This window comes from Medicago truncatula, chromosome 8 (assembly GCF_003473485.1).
Source record: "Medicago truncatula cultivar Jemalong A17 chromosome 8, MtrunA17r5.0-ANR, whole genome shotgun sequence".
Lineage (NCBI taxonomy): Eukaryota > Viridiplantae > Streptophyta > Magnoliopsida > Fabales > Fabaceae > Medicago > Medicago truncatula.
The window spans coordinates 29,812,360-29,833,261 of NC_053049.1; the positions used below are offsets into that span (position 1 = coordinate 29,812,360).

General features: G+C 31.8%; 1 long non-coding RNA gene and 1 other non-coding gene across 23 annotated transcripts; one reads left to right on the forward strand and one right to left on the reverse strand.

Moving 5' to 3' along the window:
- Nucleotides 1-4,078: 4,078 nt before the first annotated feature.
- Nucleotides 4,079-13,647, reverse strand: LOC112417081 (uncharacterized). 20 transcript variants are annotated; one of them, XR_005643735.1, is made up of 16 exons: nucleotides 13,516-13,646; nucleotides 13,152-13,219; nucleotides 12,767-12,809; nucleotides 12,538-12,623; nucleotides 10,631-10,997; nucleotides 9,250-9,884; nucleotides 8,469-8,492; nucleotides 6,872-7,220; nucleotides 6,371-6,563; nucleotides 6,120-6,171; nucleotides 5,732-5,785; nucleotides 5,564-5,639; nucleotides 5,401-5,459; nucleotides 4,850-4,955; nucleotides 4,647-4,758; nucleotides 4,079-4,492 (listed from the first exon to the last, which is right to left on the reverse strand). It is a non-coding gene; the product is annotated as an uncharacterized lncRNA (long non-coding RNA). The 20 variants fall into 20 exon arrangements; XR_005643739.1 differs by having other exon boundaries at nucleotides 4,108-4,758; nucleotides 6,872-6,891; nucleotides 7,104-7,220; nucleotides 13,516-13,647; XR_005643734.1 differs by having other exon boundaries at nucleotides 4,108-4,758; nucleotides 6,872-7,210; nucleotides 9,250-9,332; nucleotides 9,783-9,884.
- A 352-nt stretch (nucleotides 13,648-13,999) lies between these two features.
- On the forward strand, nucleotides 14,000-18,401 carry LOC25501366 (uncharacterized). Of its 3 annotated transcripts, XR_003007445.2 has the most exons (9): nucleotides 14,000-14,101; nucleotides 14,626-14,880; nucleotides 15,177-15,252; nucleotides 15,344-15,457; nucleotides 16,125-16,391; nucleotides 16,550-16,656; nucleotides 16,743-16,832; nucleotides 16,927-17,236; nucleotides 17,949-18,401. It is a non-coding gene; the product is annotated as an uncharacterized protein (transcript). The 3 variants fall into 3 exon arrangements; XR_003007444.2 differs by having other exon boundaries at nucleotides 16,927-18,401; XR_003007446.2 differs by having other exon boundaries at nucleotides 16,175-16,391; nucleotides 16,927-18,401.
- Nucleotides 18,402-20,902: the final 2,501 nt, after the last annotated feature.

Consider the following 20,902-nt stretch of genomic DNA (forward strand, 5'->3'; position numbering starts at 1 on the left):
GTAAAGTTTGTTCGAAAAAATGGAGGGAACAAGGGAGGTAAGGAGTTTGCTTAGTCAATAACCCCCTAAAATTGTAACTTTCGTCAAAAACTCCCCTGAATTTTGCAAAATGTCAAAAATCCCTCTGATATTGTCAAGCGTCTGTCAATTATCCCCTCCGTTAATTTTCTCCATCCAACATGCTGATGTGGCCGTTAACTGCCACGTGGCACTGACACATGGTAAAAAAAGTCATGCCACGTCATAGGGGGTAATTGACTATATTAATTTTTTTTTTGAAAAAAAATCTGATTTTTTTTTTTTTAAATCTGATTTTTTTTTTCTTTTCATAATTAACATTTGTGCCACCCATTGAATATGCAAATACCCCCTTGAAATTAAACATTTATGTGCAAATACCACCCTCAAATTTAAAATTTATGTAGCAAATATCCCCTCAAATTTATAACTTATATGCAAACATCCTCTCCAAATGTAAAACTTATATGCAAATTACACCTTGAATCATAAAACTTTAATGGTTAAGTAAAACTTATTCTTGATCTATAATTTACTATATCTCTAATAACAATAAAAAAAAAATCACATCTTTAAAATAACATGGAAACAGAGATGCATATGCATCAAAATGTTGTGTTTTGAGAGCAAATAATTGCATATCCTACATAAAGAAAAAAAATTAACAAGGATTTGACCAAGACATATATATAATAAATTAAGGTAAATTTGGTAGTTATGGCAAAGTGTAATTACAACAGGAAGTTAAATTTTCTCCAACAACAAAAGTGTAATGGCAATAATTTGTCATCATTTCGAGCAACACCCTTAGGCCTTAATAGATAGAGAACTAGTGGTGTGTTCCATGGGAACCCCTGAAGAAGCATAGTTATAAATATTCCCAAGCTCTTGGCCAAAAAACAATTCTACGTGAGCCTACACACAACCATCCATTCATACACCAATAACCTCTCCCCCTTTGTTTTATTTTAAAGATGTGATTTTTTTTTTCTTTTTTATTGTTATTAGAGATATAGTAAATTATAGATTAAGAATAAGTTTTACTTAACCATTAAAGTTTTATGATTCAAGGTGTAATTTGCATATACGTTTTACATTTGGAGAGGATGTTTGCATATAAGTTATAAATTTGAGGGGATATTTGCTACATAAATTTTAAATTTGAGGGTGGTATTTGCACATAAATGTTTAATTTCAGGGGGTATTTGCATGTTCAGTGGGTGGCACAAATGTTAATTATGAAAAAAAAAAAATCAGATTTTTTATAAAAAAAAAAAAATCAGATTTTTTTCAAAAAAAATAAATAAATATAGTCAATTACCCCCCTATGACGTGGCATAACTTTTTTAACCATGTGTCAGTGCCACGTGGCAGTTAACGGCCACATCAGCATGTTGGATGGAGGAAATTAACGGAGGGGGTAATTGACGGACGCTTGACAATTTCAGGGGAGTTTTTGACATTTTGCAAAATTCATGGGGGTTTTTGACGAAAGTTATAATTTCAGGGGGGTAATTGACTATTTACTCCAGATTTTTTCTAAATTATCTTTAAAAATTCAGGGGCAATTAACACAAATCAATAAAAAAAAATTATATGTACTCCATTAGAATAATTACATTAGCCACATAAGCACATATTCATGAACTATCTTGGCCCCACAAATAAATTGCTCATTTTCATTGGTTGGTGGGTAAATTACCCACCATTCTTCAAAGGTAATTTAGAAAAAACCTTATTATTTTATTGCAAAAATTTAGCATATATTTTACTATTTGCATATTCAACCCATACATCTTAAATTAATAATATTTTACAATTTAAACCATCACATTAATTAAATATTTTTGCATTTTATATGTAAAAAATGGTGGATTATAAGGCGAGGGATCAATTAAGTCCCTCACCGGTGGACCACGAAGAAATTACAGTTGAATTTAATCAATGGATCATATTTATTGCAAACAAAATTAAGAACATCTATATCTTTCCGCATACAATTTTGTCTCATCTCTTCTCTTATCCATGTTGATAGTTCCATCACCCACCTCTTGTATCAACGCTCTTCTCCTCCAAGTTCGACTTGTTCTTCTCTCTCACCATTTATCCTCCATTATATTTCTTATAGTTCTACAGTGGAATGATTCTTCCTATAATTTTCATCTCTTAAAAAAAAGTCATTAGAGGATTGAATTTCATGGTAATACTAAACTCAACCAAAATTTTGAGCACGTATGATCCATCCAAAAAAAATATAATCCTTAGGGGCGATGGAGCAATCCTCATATATATTAATTATTTGATTCATCATTTGTTAAGATTAATATTTTGTTATGATTCAATATTGCTTTCTGTTGAATCACTTATGTATTTGATGATAAATATCAAATTACATTGTCATACAAAATATGGAAACTTCGATAAAAAATAAAATAAAATAGAATATAGAAACAAAACAATAACGTTGGTGGAAATAATAAAACAATTCTTGAATCTCGGCCATTTTATTTGAATGAATTGAACCCCCTTAGATGATTTGTGTTTATCAGCCGTGCCTGGATTTTGGATCGAGGGAGGATGTAGATCTCAATAAATTGGGAGAGATAAGAGGAAAGAGAAGAAGGGGAAATAGATTATGTGAGAAAAAATGTAAGTGTTCTCATTTTCTTTTATATTTAATCTACACCTTTATATATATCTTGATGGTATATAAAAGTGGTCCACCGGTGAACTATTTAATTGATGGTTCACCCTAGACATCACCGTAAAAAATATGTTAAATATTCGCATTGCACTCCTTCAGGATTTTATTTTCTTATATACTAGTTACAAACCCATGCTTCGCACGGGTTGAATTACGTGTTCTTGAAGAAATTTGCTCTAAAGGAATTATGGAAAATAGTTGCATCTTTCTAAGAAATTGGTGCCTTTTATAAATGTGGAAATCAAGCAAGTTAGAATATTGTGTTTTTGAAATTCCTTATTATATGTTTGAATAAGTTATAATTTAGAAAATCTGTTTATTACTAAAACCGATTCGTATTTGCGCTCAAGTTTTTACTCTTTTTAATAATGTTGATGCAATTTATCTAAGAACATATATGTAAATGTTGCAGATTCATAACTCTAAAATGATAAATTGTCAAAGTTACACATTTATAAACTAAAAAGGATCATTGCATCTACTAATGCGGGTGGGGTTCCAGAAGTGGACCTCGGTCCAACCGAAAAACTATTGTGTTAAAAACTTTTTAAAAGTTCTGTTAGATTCTTAATAGCAATAGGTGACCTTATACCAATCCCGATCCATTAGATTTGTTCGGAAAAACAACGATAGACAATAAAACATCTCGGAAATCTTATGTACTTAATTTCACAGTATAATAACTAACTCTCCTACAAATTAGGAAGGTAGTTACAACTGTTTTTCTATCTAAAAGTTAGCTTAACTTGTGTTAACTTGTGCTGCAAGTAATTGTGGCATATGGTGTTCTTCATCCTTATCACATAGCAAACATGATTCAAATACATGTGTTATGCTTCAAGATCAATTATGATTATGCAATAGGTGTAAAAAGTCCATAGAGTCTTATGAAGAAAAAGCAATGATCCTTTAGCATAGAGGTAAAGCAATGTTCCATCACCATGCCTTGATTTAGTAAGAATTGTTTCTTTTTTAACAGTACTAAAATTTGTTTTAATCCTTTGGTTTAGCACTTCATTAACAATAGAGCTAGAATGCTGAATTTGAACTCCCTATTAATTGAATGAATAAAAGCTAGTGTGTAATAAAATGCTAGATCTAATGCACCCTTGAACCATTACATAAACAATATCAAACACGAATTTACTACTATACAACCATAGCTACACCGTTAAACTATAAACTTAAATTTAATTTTAGATGTGTATAAATAATAAAGTGTTGCCGGCCACTCCATCTTATTTGTTGATGAGCCCAGCATACATTTGAGACAACAATATAAATGGGTTTTAGTCAGCATATCACCAAACAAATTGTGAACATTAGAAGGCACAAATTTATGAAAAGAAAATTATATTTCGAGGCTTATATAATTAGGGAGTGTATTTTGGCTGCGAATTCAAAATGATAGATTTTTTTTTTTTTTGAAACAGCATATATTAATAACAATCAAGCACAAGAAGTGCTAAAGGTTTAAGAGAATTACAAAAGCCAAAGCTGGTTACAACGGCAAAACAAAACGCAAAAGCGCACAGGCCAACCAAAACCGCAAAACTGATAGAAAAAACAGCAGCAGTAATGCTGCAGAAAAACTAACAGAAAGCCAATAAACCAAAAACCAATAACTGACAGGCCCAAAATCTCATAGCAGCAACCAAAACAGTCCTCTCCACAAGGCACCAGCCATCACCTCCTATTCAAGCATTCTCTCGGATTCCAACACCATTGCAATATACCTCCATTATCTTGTCCAGATATCTTAACAGATATCTTGTCCAGATATCTCAGATTATTAAAGGTGTGAAGTAATGTAAAATGAAGTAGAATCATATGCATATGCATTGTTCATAAATAACATTGTAAATTTGTCTTCCTAATTGCAAGACATTCAACGGTATTCGGTTTTGTATCCGGTGATGTGTACCTTTTTTTCCAATTCATTGCGATGTCACCTTTCCATGATGTATCGAACAGCATGATTGGCTATCATATATACACCCAACACTGTCAAGCCCGCAGAGGCGCACTTATACCACCTAGTAAAATAATTTAGTCAATAAAAACCATGTAGGCAAAAACATTCTGTGCTTTTGTTCTTTACATACAACTACATTCATTTAGGGAGACCTTCGCTCGGCTCACGATGAAAGTAGGTGTGGTGTCGGTAGAATTACGACTTTGGCATAAGCTCCAAATGGTCATAACTCTTAGTAATTTTTGCTACTCTTGTAACCTGTCAAATAAATCAAAAAGCATAGTTGTAAAATTGTTAGCAGTCATTAGGAGTGCTCGAGTAATGTCATACCCAACAGTTCCCATCATCTAGTTATTTGAATGGAAAGATTCAATTTTTTCAGGTTGAAAGGTATAGAAGTAAAAAATGCTCCAAATTTTCCTAGTTGAAAAGGAAAGGGTGAGGCATCAGATATCACTAAAAGAACAACATTAAAAATAGGATATTAACCTTTAGAAATGTCAAATCTGAATTTATGAAAAAAAGAACATAAAGTTACATAGATTAGAAAATATGCTAAAATTATGAAATGATGCAGAGCCTGTTAGCCCATCATACCTAATACAGGAAAAAAATCATAAAACCAACTGATAAGTGCAGTGCATAATGCAGAAAATGAACAGGACAAAGAGAATCTTATGAGAAAGAGATGAGATAAACGTACACCGATGTTGCACTTCCGATTACAAAACCAAACATGCCATTGAGCAAAGAAGCTACTCCCTAAGATAACAATAAGAGTGCCACATAAAATTCAATCATAAGTTTCTTACACATGCAAAAGCATCCATATGAAAACAGAGTTTAATTATATAAATATAAGTTACCTGAACCCACTCAAAGTAGCTAACTGTAACACCTCCTGAATTTGCATAACACAACCCACTCATATAATCTCGCAACCTGCAAAAATGATGTAAAGAAATCAGGAAAATGAAGGATGAGATAGCCAAAGCCAGACATTTTACAATCACATCTAAACTCATAAATATCACCTTTGCTGCATATTTATGTCCATTGACTTGCAATATCTTAATGCAACCTTCAAACTAACATCATAATCATTAGGAAAGTGAAACCAGGGTATGAATATCAAATATGACACTAACAACTACACAGCCTAATAGTTATGATCTCAAAGCAATTACTCAAACAAATAATCAAGGGCTTTGTGGTATGACAACTTAAACTTGTCATTTCAAATTGCATAAATTAATTTCAAATTGGCATCTGCAGCTATAACACTACCTACACATCAACGAAGTGTAAAACAATTACTTGTAATATGAAAAAACACCATTAAAATCAATATAGAGGCACATATAAGATCATCTACAACAACAAACAAACAAAAAAGGAAACCAAAAGACAGTAGAATCTCACCTGGATATGAACAGAACCCTGAGAATACAACCCACTCCAATAATTTCACTGCCTGCAAAAAATAATAAAATAAATCAGGAAAATGAAGGATGCAATTTTACAACTACATATAAAATCATCTATATCACTGTAAAGTGATATCAACCAAGCATAAAAAATTAATTGTAAAATGAAAAACACCATAAAAAAATATACAAATCTACAATAAAAAAAACTGCAAAGAAAGAAAACAAACTACAAATGAGCCTCACCTGAAAAAGTAGAGAAGCTTACAAACACCTAGTATTTCTTTTTGATTCCAAGGACGACAAAAATGAACCCCTTTCTTAGAGGTCCACTTCTTGAGCTGGCTTTCGGTTCTGCCATAGCTCCTATGGAAATTTTCCTTGACTGGCTAGACGGATGAATGTTGCTTCCCATACTCCGACAGTCATTCATATGCTCCTGAAAATATAGTTCAAATCCATGAATATCTTAATATAATTTTTCACTTAAAAATAGAAACACTGCAACTAAAAATATAATTAATCATAGCCTTTAATGTTCAAGATCAAGACAATGACGCTAAAAAAATATACACAGTCTTTGTTGCTAACACTTGCATACAATTATTATGAGTGCTCAGGGTGCATTTGTAACAGAATAAACCAAAAATCATCAAAACAAAGAAATTCACAAATTCATTATCATAAAAATCTCTCTAAAATAAAAGAAATTGAAAGAAAATGAAAAAAGGATCATGTGTCTCTAACCTGTTGCATGACAAAGGGAACTACAAAACCATTGGTATTCATGTTATTGTGAAGAAGTGTTTCATTAGGCACAAAATTCATCTCTTGTAAATATTCATAGCTATCATCATCATCATTATCATCATCAACCCTGTTAATTCCAGAAGTTCCTTCGCCATCTTTTCCTCTACTATTACTCCCCATCATAAACACAAACCAAGATTTTTTATATAATCAAACCCACAAATATTACCTTGATTTGTGAAAGGTTCAGCAAGCCACTCCCCGCAATTAGAAACCTTCTATCTATCATAGTCGCTTGAACCACCCTCTTATGCGATATGATGTGTTGCTGCAACTCTATGAGAAACTGCAAATTAGGAAGAGATGTAGATAACTCTATGAAAACAACAAACCACAAATATTTATCTCACTCAAACATAATCATAAACTATCCAAGAGGTGGGTTCTACAACTAAAGGAACTCACCTTAAACATTTTATATTAGTATTACCAAAATGCCCTTCTCTCAAATTACAGGATTACTAAATTACCCTTTAGGAGGGCAAAAATGGAAAAACAAAGGACATTAATTTTCTTATAGTGTCAAAACGATAAACATATAAACCAACAGGTCCTGCGGTAAAGCGCTTATGAAATTTTCAACTGAGAATAACCTCAATGTATAAGACAAAGTTAACCAACACCATATTAACAAACTTTCAAGTAAGAATCACCTCAATCAATCCGATGCTAATGCAAAAGCTAACCAAAGATCGAAAGTACCAGTGTAACAAATATGAGTTCAGTTACTTGCTCTCAAAGTCACCAATCTTAAGCATCAGATTTTAACAATTTAAATCAATCAATTGCATGCAACCAAAGTGATTCAATCGCATCATCTATTCCAAATTTTGCATCAGAAGTTTATATCAGTTCAATGTATGCAAACTTATTTTATAGAATGATGCAATGATGGCAGAACCAAAGGTTATTGTCATTAAAATTTAACATGTAGCCGTATCTTTGAGTCCTACAACTAATGAAATAAGTTCAATATTCCAAAGAAGTTGGCAAAAATCTAACTGATTTCAAAAGGAAATAACAAAATCATGATTCAATAGCAAACAAAAATAACACAAACAGGAACCAAATTCTTAAAATTACTTAATGATCAAGCAAATGATATCCATGGTCATCTTTAACATCAATTGATCACAAACACTAATTCAAATGGCTTATAATCCGTTTATTTGCAACTTAACCACAGCTTATTACTTTTGTGTAAACATCTTGCAATTGTGTCAAACATGCAACCAAAATCAAATTAAAAAAAACCCAAAAACATATAAATCAATTTTAAAAAACATTAACCAACACTCATTAAAAAAACAGAACAACAAAAAACCAAAAACAGAACACAAAGAAACAACATGCAAATGATCAAACCAAACTCAAAAAACTTTCTACTTGCATAAGAACAAACCGCAGGAAAGAAAAGAAAACTATACTGAAAAAAAAAAAAACAGAACAGAAACCATTAAAAAAACAGAACAGAAAAATTAAAATAATTGAACCAAAAAAGCACATGCAAAGCAATTAAACACAAAACACAAACCTTGATGGTTGATCCCAAAGAAACCTGAACAATAAGAAGATGAAAAACAGGTTCAGAAATTCTTTAACAATCCAAATATGCATAATCCAATGATACATTAATCTAATACAATCTTTTGAGAATACCTTCAACACCAAAAAAAATTCCCAAATCATAAATATCATAAAACTATTAAACATGATACTTTGACACATCAAGAACAAACATATTTGCTGAATCATTCCACCATTTTTCTTTATCATCAGGTGAGCGAACAAAAATATTCTATAAAAAATATGCAAAAACAGTTATCCTTTTAAAAAATACGTATTTTGACACATCCTTTAATTGCTAAATTTCTAATTAAGTTATCCTTTTTTCAGATCATACGTATTGTTATGCAGTCATTGCAAATATTCTATAACACAAGCAATCCCCAAAACAGAAACTGAAAAAACTTCAACCCAAAAAAAAAAATGGGGACAAAACCTTCCAATAACAAATAAATCAGAAACTGAAAAAACCTAATTAACCAAAATCCAGTAAGATTCTCTCAAAAAAAACTTCAACCAAAATTTTATAAACAATTTCCCCCTTTGTTAGAAAACCTAAATCAATTAAAACCCAAAAAAAAAAAACTAAATCAATTGACTCAAACTAAAATACCATGCAAACAAAATTAAATTTCAGAATCAATTAGGCTCAATGGTGAACACTCATAGCAAAACAAATAATTAAACAAAAGAAACCACAAAAACAAAAAAAAGAGACATGCATGCACATAAAAGATTGAAACACCAACCTTTGATGTACAACGGCGATAGCAAGGAAATATGCCAAACCCACTGAAGAAGAGAAACCTTTGATGTATGTTTTGCTAAGCATCTGGCCATTCCATTAGAAGTTAATGGCAACTATTAATATAAGATATTGTGTCCTAAACAAATCGCCTATTTATATCAATAAATCAATACTGCAATTGCTCAAAATTAGGCTTCACATATTGATTTGCCTTCTTTGTATTGCTTTTACATCTTTCCTTTATTATGCCTTCCTTATTGTGCTCAATTTAAATGCTGAAATTTAATTTATACGCATCCACCGTGTTCTCAATTGTATCCATACTTGAGCTCGTTTCATTAATTGTATTTTATATTATTCTTTTTGAATTGAGATAGATGAAAATATAGAAAATAGCCAAGCCACAAAAACTACAAAAGAATATACTCAAAATTGACCTCATGATCTTCTTCAAAAATTTGACCTAATGATGGCTACAAAAAATGTCACAACCTACAAATTGTCAAGGTAAACTTTCCCATTCTTCTTTTCAACCTGAACAACGGTGACATTTCGCTTCGGATCACGCAGCATTACATAGTCGTCAAGGGCCACACCATACTCTTTGGCAAAACACGTTGGAAGCCTTGCCTTGTGCTAGCAAATTAACAAATAATGTCACACTTGTCTGCATTAGCAGTGAAAGTATAGTTTGGAATAAAAAAGAAGAATGAGCAATGAGTGATAAATTGGATTACTGCCTTGGTATCCAGCATACAAAGTAAAGCTATGAAACTATTATAAGGCCAACTTTTGATAAATCTAAACCGATGGTGTCTATACAAAGTGCTTACCTATACGCAGGTGATGAAACTATATGTAAAAATAACCCTAGAGCATACTAAAAAGAAACTACATTGTAACAAAATTGCAACCAAATGTCCACTGGATGAAATATATGGATTACTTAGGTGTGAAGAAATCAACGACACGCATATATAAACAAAGCGGTTATCAGTTCTACATGTCATGCCAAACACATATATGACACATATAATTGCTTCAATGAAAAATACATCAAAACTTCACATTCATATATGCTTGATCAAAACAAAGAATGTTCCAAGTATAGACATTCTACAAATGCGATTTCAAATTCAACCATAAACCTGATGTTAGATAAAAAGGATTGAGGTTCTCAGTGGCAAAACATATTAACTTACAGATGTGAATTCAAATTCAACCATATATGTCTTCAAATTCCAGATGTCCTTTCCAACAAAAGCAATATCATCGCCAATATTTATTCATATTATGGACAGAATATCAATCACAGCTAAAATTCAATCCACCAGAACAAAAAGCGGCTAAAGTAATAAGAATGGAAGACTAAAGCAAAATACCTTATAGTGAAAAAGCAGCAGCATCAGAGTCAATTAACACATGATGATTTGCGGGGTTGAGAAACTCTCGTCTCTTAGAGGGTCCACGAACATATCTCAAATAGACCACACTATTAGTCTTCACCTCAGAAACAGCAAGCTTGATCTGTTGAGACTCAACAAACCTACAGGCCTTGCAAAGGGTCCCCCATTCACCTCGAATTTGACAGGCCGAAGACTAAAAAGTATCTATAATCTTATGGATTTTATGCATATGAAAATTGGACTCCAGTATATAAATCTATAATTAATTTTGAGCATTGCTATTTTTATCATGTCAGCAGAATACCAGGTCAGTAGAAAATTCTTTTGTGATGTATAGGTAAACCTGCATCCATAGTTAAGTTTATTGAGAAACCTTCTGAATAGAAACTAAATCAGATAATTAAAGAATTGTGGCTTCACTTAAGATTAATTAAATGCACTTATCATTTTATCATGCCAGGATTACTATCAGAAATCCACACAAAACAATATACTACCACACATTTTAGTGCAAGAAGACAAAACAATCAAAATCAATTATTTTGATCACAACTTGTTTAAACTGAATGATTACAAAATGCATAAAAACTCCAATGCCCTACAACTGAAAATGTCAGGTGAGAAAACCTCTTATGCTTACAAACCAATATTCAAAATATATTATGAATATCAAATAAAACAATAAGAAACACATACCATTAGGGAAAGAAACACTATAAAATTAGAGTTTCTTCAACAAAATTTTGTGGTGTGTTTCTATGACAAATTTCCTACAACATGAAGCGTAATATAAGACACAAAATTGTCATGAAGAACACAACAAATTCTGAGTTCATGCACATTGAATGACAATAGTAAGCATAAATAGAAACATTTTAAATTAAATGGAAGATAGAAACTACCCCCACCCAGAACATCATCTCTTGTGATGCTTAGTTAGAAGTATGTGGTTTTTAAAATTCGCATATTAAGATTTTGTTAGATTATACAAATGATATAACCAAACAGGCAATCAATTTTCCATGTCATCAATTATGCCAAAAAAACCATCTGTGTTAGAGTATTAGCATTTCATCAAACATCATACGTGCGTACAATTCTACAAAACCAATCAAAAATTCTGTTTTGTTAGTAGACAGATTTTCAACTTCGTCTATTTAATTAAAATATCAAACTACGTCCGAATTGACTAAACGAACATTCCTTGGAAAGCTTAGAATGTCAAGATTATAAATATAATTTTAGTTTTGGTGTTTAATTCTCCAATTTGTACAGTTTTACTAAAGAACATGTACATGTACAGAAACAGAGCAGAAACTTTTACTCAACTTACAACATGAATTTCTCATACTTTACTCAATGAAATTCAACGATTCTTGAGCCTGTTCTGTAGGTATTTTTGTCTACTTTACAAAGGTTCAAGTTTCACTCTCAAATGATCTATGTATAAAAATCTATTATCAATTTACTAACAGGGTAGCCAAGCTGCAAATTGCAGAATTTTCAATCTATTCTTTCTTTAACTTACTCAATTGATTCTACATCTACTTTCTTAGTCTAAGACATTATTACTATGATACAATGGTATAACAATGTTATTCGCAAGTAATGTGAACTTTAACATCCTTGCCAAATTCAATCAAATGCATTTCTACACAAATTTTCAGCACTTTCCCGCATATTATACTTTGAGCAATTCTTGTCATTTCAGTCCAACATAAAACATATAGAAACATAGAAAATCACGTAATAACAATAAAAAAAATCAATGCATTCATTTGGGGGAATTTCTAATCATGCAAAATAACCTAATTTTTTTATGTTATCTCACTCAATTTCATAAAACCAAACTCAAGGGTAGTACTACACTAACAGGAACTCACATGTTTTGAGTTGATTCCCATCAAAAGCTCCAAGCTGCTATCAGACCCCAAGCTTCTACTTTACTTCAAAATCCACTTTCTTGCATCTAACACCAAAATAGAATCAAAACAGCTCCAATTAACACACATGCAATCCCAATTATGAGCTTAACCAAAACTTTCAATACATATAATACTTTATGGGCTACAAAACTCCAAATTCTCTTTTCCAAGGGAAATAAAACCTTACCTACGTCGCGGAAGTGTGTGCTGCTACCTTATTCTTCTAGTCACTGATTACATCAAAAAGTGGATTAAATGAAGAAATCTGAAAATTTAGGTGGAGAGGAAGATAAAGAACACTTATAAAGAACACAAAAATGGAATTCTTCAAATATTTAGCAAAATTAAAACACAAAAATGAACAAAAGAAGATCAACAACACAGATCCAAAACAAAATCAATATCAAAACTAAAAATCTTTTTACTCAGACTCAAACACTTGGTGAGTGTTAAATTTCACAATAAATAAATCAAATCAAATACAAAAATAAAACAAATTCAACACCATTTCCATAATTAGACCAAGTTCAATCTATCATATTGAAATCAGATGTAATAGAAAAACTATCTACCTTGAGGTAGTGAACATGACTCCCACAGATTCCACCAGCATTCATTTTAATTCTGACATCATTGGGTCCTTCAAACATACAAAAATAGTGATATCAGAAACACCAATTTTAGAAACATGCAAAAACCCTAAAATCATGAAAACAAAGCATCATAATCACCAACCAACAACAAAAAACGAAAGAATCAAAACCCTATAATCAGAAAAATAGATTTCCCGACACATGCAAATCAAAACCCAAAAAAAATTCCAGAAAAAAACAACGCTTGACATGCAATCGTGAATCAAAGAAAACAACCAAACAAAAATCACAGAAAAGGCAACCGATGATGATTTCGAATCCATTAAAGCAAAAAGAAATGAACCTTTAGTGAAGCGACCGCAAGGTCGACGGCGGTGAAGATCGCAGGTGAGAGAGAACACGTTTTTTAGACATCGCGTTTTTTTTTTCTTCTTTCCAGATAGAATGCGTTTTTAGATCGTATCACTCCATGGGAAAAGACAACAAAGCCATTCTTCCAATTACTAATTGACGAAAATACCCCCATAAAGGTAAAAAGGTAAAAAGGTAAAAAAAATGGACATGAATTGTCCTATATAGTAGTTTAGTAGATGTTGTTGTCATACAATTTAATGATAGGTAACCAAAATATTTGATTTTTGCCTAAAAAAAATCTCACATTCATGCATCTATCTACTTTACTATATAGGACAATCTTTGTCCCTTTTTTTTTTTTTTTACCATTTTGCCCTTATGGAAGGGCATTTTCGTAAATTAGTAATTTCTGCCTTTCCCATATATATATGGAGTGGTACAAAATCCATTTCATTTCATCTTCAAAATAAAAAATCGTTCTTTCCTTCTCTCAGAAAAAAAAAAGCGGTCCTTCCTCTGCTGTTATCTTTCTTCCTTCTTCCTCAAATTTTGGTTTTGGTCTTCATTGTTTGTAGGTAACTTCCTCTTCCTTTGATCAATTGAAAATCATGATTGGATTATTTTTGTGTTATTTGTTCAATCAGTGTTTTGCATGTCGAATATTTTAATTTTCCAGAAATTTTGTGGGTTTTGGTTTGAACTTTGCTTGCATGTTTTCAGAAAAGGTTTTTTTTTTATTTTAATTGAGGTTTTGATTCCTTGGTTTTGTGTTGTTGTTTATTGATTCTGTTTTGTAAAAAATTTGACAGAAATTTTCAGAAAATTATGTTTTCAGAATTTTTTTACAAAATATATGTTATTCAGAAAAGGGTTTTAAAAATTTGAGTGAAAAGAAATACTTGGTTTGTTGTGAGAGAGAAATTTGTGTTGTTCTTCTTAGAATAAAAAAAGAAGTAATTTACTCATCTTTAATTACAATTTGGATCGGTTTTTACGAGTTGAAGAAATTTTAAGCTATGTGTGGCTGATTTGATAGTTTACTTATTTGAATTGTCTGAATTATTATTCATTTTATTTAATTTTTTGTTGATTGTTGTAGGTTCGGTGTGATCAAAATGATTCAGATCGATTGAAGCAATAAAAGGATTGAAGCAATGAAAGGTGCGAATTCGTCGTCATCTTTAACAACTTCGTCATCTAAATGGTTTTATGGAGCCTCCAATCACGCTCCAAGTTCACCTGCGTCTTCGTCAATGCGTAGGAAGCCGTAACAGTTATATCCAGAGGTTGTGCCATTGGATTCTCATAAAACTAAATAGAATGTAACTGTGACGGTTCGATTTTGGTCTTTCAAGTAAGTGATTGTGAATTTTGTGATTGTGTTTTGTGTCATGAACCAACGCTTCAATCAGATTTTGTTTGCTACATGTGCATTTCTGAATATACTTTGGATTTTGCCTTCTGTGCCATGAAATTTCTCTACATTTTCATCTATTTTGAGCGTTGAAATTTAAGATTTTGTATGTTTTTTATGATGTTTGGCTTTGAGATCTATTTTGAGCGTTGAAATTTAAGATTTTTTATGTTTTTTATGATGTTTGGCTTTGAGAATTGACTGTTGTTTTTATTTTGTTGGTTTTGGATGAGTAGATCTACTTCACACATTTAGCTATTTGCCGCTGGATCTTAATTTCATCGATCATACCAGTGACATTGGATGGAAAGAGTGAGTTTTCTTTTCATTTATCCATCATTGTTGCTTTGTTTTATTTTAGGGATGGAGATTGATTATTTGATGTGCTTGTGTTGTTTATTAGTCATCAACGTGCAAGGCCTATAATTGCTGATCCGGGGTTGTACATGAATAAGAAGCAAGATGTGTTTTGGATTACACAGGAGAAGTAGACCAGCTGCTTTCAAGCTTTTCACAGGTGAAGATTCTTTTTCTTGTCTGCTTGGTTTATGTCTCCTTTTTCTTTTTTGCCTTTCCAATTTTCGTTATGGTTTATGTGGTTCTAGATATTCTTCAATGCTGCGTAGTGGTTTTTTACTTTTTTGAACATTGTCAGTCTATCTTATGAATCTTTTCGATTGAAATGGGTATACAATACATCACTTTTGGAAAAGTTTTATTAGCTTATTTTACGCTGTTCACAAAGGAGTTAAATGAGAAAATTGCGATCAGAAACTAATGTCAACTTATACAAGAAGCTACTATTCCAAAAGTTTAGTTTTTATAAGAACTTTTCGTATTTCCTTGGTTTCTGCATTGGAATGTTTTGAATAGATTTTGAAGAAATTAAAGTGTTGATGCTTAAGAAACCTTTTGTGTATTCATTTCATAGTATCATTAGTTCAGTTCTTTGTGAGGCAGTAAAAGCTCAAGAAACCTTTTTTTGTATTAATTTCAGTGTCATCGATTCTGTTCTATGTTTAACATATATGTCAGATTGAATCACTTGCTGTGACTATGCAATTACCTTTTCTGATTGTGCGAGGTAGTAAGAAGCATGATTGATTGTGGTGCTTGGTGATTTCAGTAATAGTTAAATTCAACTGTAGTAACTCTTAATTTCTATTGTTAATTTGCTCTGTTAGGATCTGTTGTTCAACCTGAGAAAATATGAAGCAGTATCAATTTTACACAGGGTCAGTTAATTTTAGGACAACTCATTTAAAATAGGACACCTGGAAGGAGTGAGTGTCTGTGGGATTGAAAATCTTCATACCGGTTAAAGCTTTCAATCAAGAGAAAGATTTGATACAGTGGCTACTAAACTCTCAATTGCTAAGAAAGTTTTCAATCAAGAGAAAGATTTGATACTTAATTCGAGCTCCTTTCAGCAGTTCTTTTCTGAGAATGAGGTTTTAGTACTACACATTATGACTGCTTTATTATGTTGGCAAGAGATGCTTTATCTTTATTATCTTTTCCTCTCCTTTGTAATGAATTTTCATAATTGATTATTTATTTTCATTTTAAAATTGCTACACTGACTCAGCTTTGTTCTTGATGGTGATAGGGTTGGGTTGGTTGAAACCCTATGTTGCCTTCTGTTTCTTAAAAGACTTATTTGAAACATCAGAACGAAGTCAATGGGGCCGTTTTGCTCAATACTCAGAAGATAAGGTATACACCTTAGGTTTCCTTTTTTCTTTTCTTTTCAACTTCGAAACATATCTTATTAAAATTGTATATTTCGCATTGTTTTGCAGTTAGAGAAACTTTTATCCAAGGAAAGTCGGCATTATGAGATAATTTGCTTCCACTACTATGTTCAATACCATCTACATCTACATCTACAAGTTAGTTATATTGAACCATACTTTAAGTTCTAGATGGCAGTCAAATCAGTTAACACAAAATGTCTTATTGTTTGCTTTCATCTTAATCTGACAGTTGTTCGAAGCTTCAGAATACGCAAGAAATAAGGGAGTGATTCTAAAAGGAGATCTTCCCATTGGAGTTTATCCAAATTTGTTCCGAATGAACACTTCTATTGAGGCACCTCCTGATTATTTTGATAAAAATGGCCACAATTGAGGCTTTCCTACTTATAACTGGGAGGAGATGTCAAAAGATAACTATGATTGGTGGCGAGCTCGATTAACACAGGTTTTGGTTTTGAATTCTTGGTTGTCCTGTTCTTCACTGGAAAATAATCTCTGCAGATGACCCTGAAGTTGAAGATGATGAAGATTTCATTTTGGTAAATCCACCAACATCTTTGGACTTTGTAAGCCCTGATTTAGTGCTAGAATTTCCAACATGGCCAAGCTTCAAATCAGCAAAAAAATTCATTAGCACACATTAAGAAACAAAACCATAGAGAATAATCCATGTACTGCCATGCCATGGGCGCCAAAATGCTTCATCATTATTAAGAAACAAAACTATAGGAATAATCATGCTTGCTGCATTTATTCATTTATTTGACTCAAGAATGCATTTCTTCATCATCTCTTCTCTACTAATGAAGCACAAGTAATTCTTCTTTATATTTAAAGTGAGTAGCATATTCTTGAGAGGTAGGATCATAAACCATATCACATCAAGTTCACCATTTCCGTACGATCGGATCATTCTTGCTATTATAGCTAAACATGGCACGCTTAGAAAACTTTACCATGTATGCCAAAGACTGTGCAGCTGCTGCTCTGAAAGGTATGGTTAGCACTTGAGTTTATTCAAAGCATACATTTCAGAGCAGCAGCTGCAGAGTAGCAGCTGCAGTCTTTACTATTTCTACGCATTGAGTTTACATGGAGTCGGACATATTTAATTCAGTTGTCTATGTGCATAATTTGAATTGGCTTGGCTTTTGTCAATCTGCATTTCCGGCTGTGAAAACTGAATTAACTGTCATTGATTTCCTGGGCTTTACTTGGAAGTTGTTTATGGAATTCTGTCATAATGAACAGCTGTCATGTGATTTTTCTGGTGAATGGCAAACATTGTGCAACGCGCGTAAGTTGATTGAAGGAGCAAATATCAAATTAGGTGTCACGGGAGCAGCTAACAATGGGGACATAGGGTTGTCTATCATTGTGCGCCTCCAATGTTGGTGTTGAGAACAAAAATGCCTCCATCAGCAAGCACTGGAGGAAATGGTCCATCTTATCAATTTAAGCACTATTTCTGGAAGAATTAGTAATATTAATCATGTCGCTTTATATTTTTGTTTTCAAAGCATTAGAGTGGTTCTATTCTGAGTTGAGAAATGTACTCTATTGGTTGTGTGTACTTTTTAGCACTTTAGTGATTTGATGATTAAGTAATCAACAAATTGTGAGATGTACTCTTATTAGTTGCCTTATGTACTTTCTGCTGCCAAGTTCGGCATTAAGGAAAAATTATCATTATCTTTGGTATAAGTATAGTCTTCGATATGTTATCCATTTTGTTACTTCATATGCTATCAATTTTGAGTTCCTGCATCTGAATTCAATTCTCATAATTATGACATTTGAAATATCATTCTTCCCTTATGAACTTTTTAAATTCTTTGCATACAAGAAACTCAGCGCCTCAATTATGTATTTCTTAAGCTATCAATTTTCAGTTCTTGCATCTGTTACAATTAAGATGATGATGACAAACATTCACTGCAGCTGTTACATCCAATTTAGGTAGAAAAAATGAAACATATTTATACTATCAGCTATATAGTTTTTCCACTGCAACATCTGTTGTGAAGATTCAATTAGACACAGTGAAATAGACTTAAATACATTATACTTTCTTATGACTATGCTTTATTGTATTACTTTGTTAACGTATAAGAAAAAAGGACTAATAATATATTTGTGAATTTATAGAAGATTGGTTTCCACACACAGTTAGCAGTGTTTTTAGTGATATCAAATTCATTTATTACTTGGATTGATAAAAAGTTCATTTGCTTTGTGATATCATCAAATATATCCCTTGTAATCAAAAGTGTACTAATATTTCCAATTTTTTCATTTACACGCTTACAATGCTTCATGCTTCCTGCATTCGTTCATTCCATGGGCTCAAGAATGTCTGCCTTCAAAATTGAACAACACATGATAGCTTATCTATTAATTAGCGTGCAAATTAAGTTTGTGCGAGATGTTTATAATATATAGCTAGGAATTGTGCAGTATGCTTACTTGCTTTTCACATTTATGAAGTTTGCATTTTCCTTAAACTTGATCATCCGTGTGCAATAATTATGTTCTCTTCTTTCCTTTAATTTGCTAAAATGTAAAAAAGACAGCCATTTCTTTGAAAAATGCAGCTATTTCCCTTAATTTGCTAATTTATCGTGTACAACAAAAGATTTCAAAAACGTGATATTAAACCCTTGCAAAACACGGGTTTTTAACTATTTCATGAATCAAGACTTCGTAAGGCTTTGAGAAATATTTCTAATGTTTGTGCAATATTCTTTAATTTGCTCATTTTTCGTTTAGAACAAATTTATTACAAGATACGTTATTCAACCCGTGCGAAGCACGGGTTTGTAACTAGTTGATTAAAAAAATTAAAATTAAATAACATCCATTGCAAAATAACTAATTAAATATACAACTTTCTGAAGAAGGAAAAACTATGTACCTCTGCCCACTTTGTTTCTTCGATAATACACACATTCATATTTGTTCTCTTTCATCCACTCATTTGTTCTCTTCCATCTACTATCATTGTTTCTTGAATTTTGGAATTATGATATGCATTTTTTTTATTTTTACCTGTTATCTACTTACAATATTATAAAGAAAAGTCCCTAGAATTTTACCATTTTGCCCTAGGAGAGGTATTTTAGTAATTTCCTATTGATGGGGTGTGGTTAGTGCCACCTCATCATTTTTAGGGTGCATTTCCCATTTTGCCCTTCACCTTTTTTTAATTATTTTATAATTTTTATATTTTTAATAACTTTTATAATTTTTATTTTTTTAACTATTTTTCAATTTTTTCACCCAAATTCAGTTGCTTCTAAATTGTCGTTGTGGAAGAGTAAGGTATCGCTTGACCTGGCTTTTTTCCAACTTCTCTACATTTTTAAGGAGAAGTTAGGTCAAACACATATCAATTATTTTAATTTCAACTAGACTTTCCACCCGTGCTGCCGCACGGGTCATATACATTGTAGATATAGTAGACAAAAACAAATCTCAATGCATATCAAAGAGAATGAAATATGTGGTCCCAAATATATGCAGATGTTGGAATTCGAACCTCAGACACCACGCTTATTCACCAAAAAAATATTAATTTTTATCAATCGTGTGTTACTTCATTCTTTTGTTAAAATTATATGTCAATATTATATTATTGGTATGTTACTTCATATTTTTCTTTTTTTTTTTGAAAAAATGTTACTTCATTCTTTTGTAAAAATTATATGTTAATAATATATTATGTACCTAAAAATAGTTCATTCTTAACCTCAACATGTAAAATGTTTTATTTAAATAATTTTCCTTTTATCGAATATTTGGCCTTTACCGTAAATGATACCCTTTAACTGTTTGTTGAAATGTTTCTTCCACCTGTTTATATAGATTGCAAAATTCAGGTGCATTTTGTGGTAAATATTTAACAAAGAGAGTTCAGTTCTAATTTGGATGAAAAGTGTAATATTAACAAAAAAAATGTTGCTATAATCTTTCAAAACCCTTTTATTCCAATAGGGCGATTTGTTTTGTTGAAGAAATAGGGCGATTTGTTTTGAAGAAATAGGGGAAATAAAGCGATGCCGATTTGCTTTGTTCATGAAAATAGGAGATTAGGTGTGAGCATTAGCGTTGTTCATGAAAATAGAAGATTAGGTGTGAGCATTAGGGTTAAAACGGTAAAATTATGCAACAGGGTTTAGGTTAAAATTAGGGCTCATGAAAATATG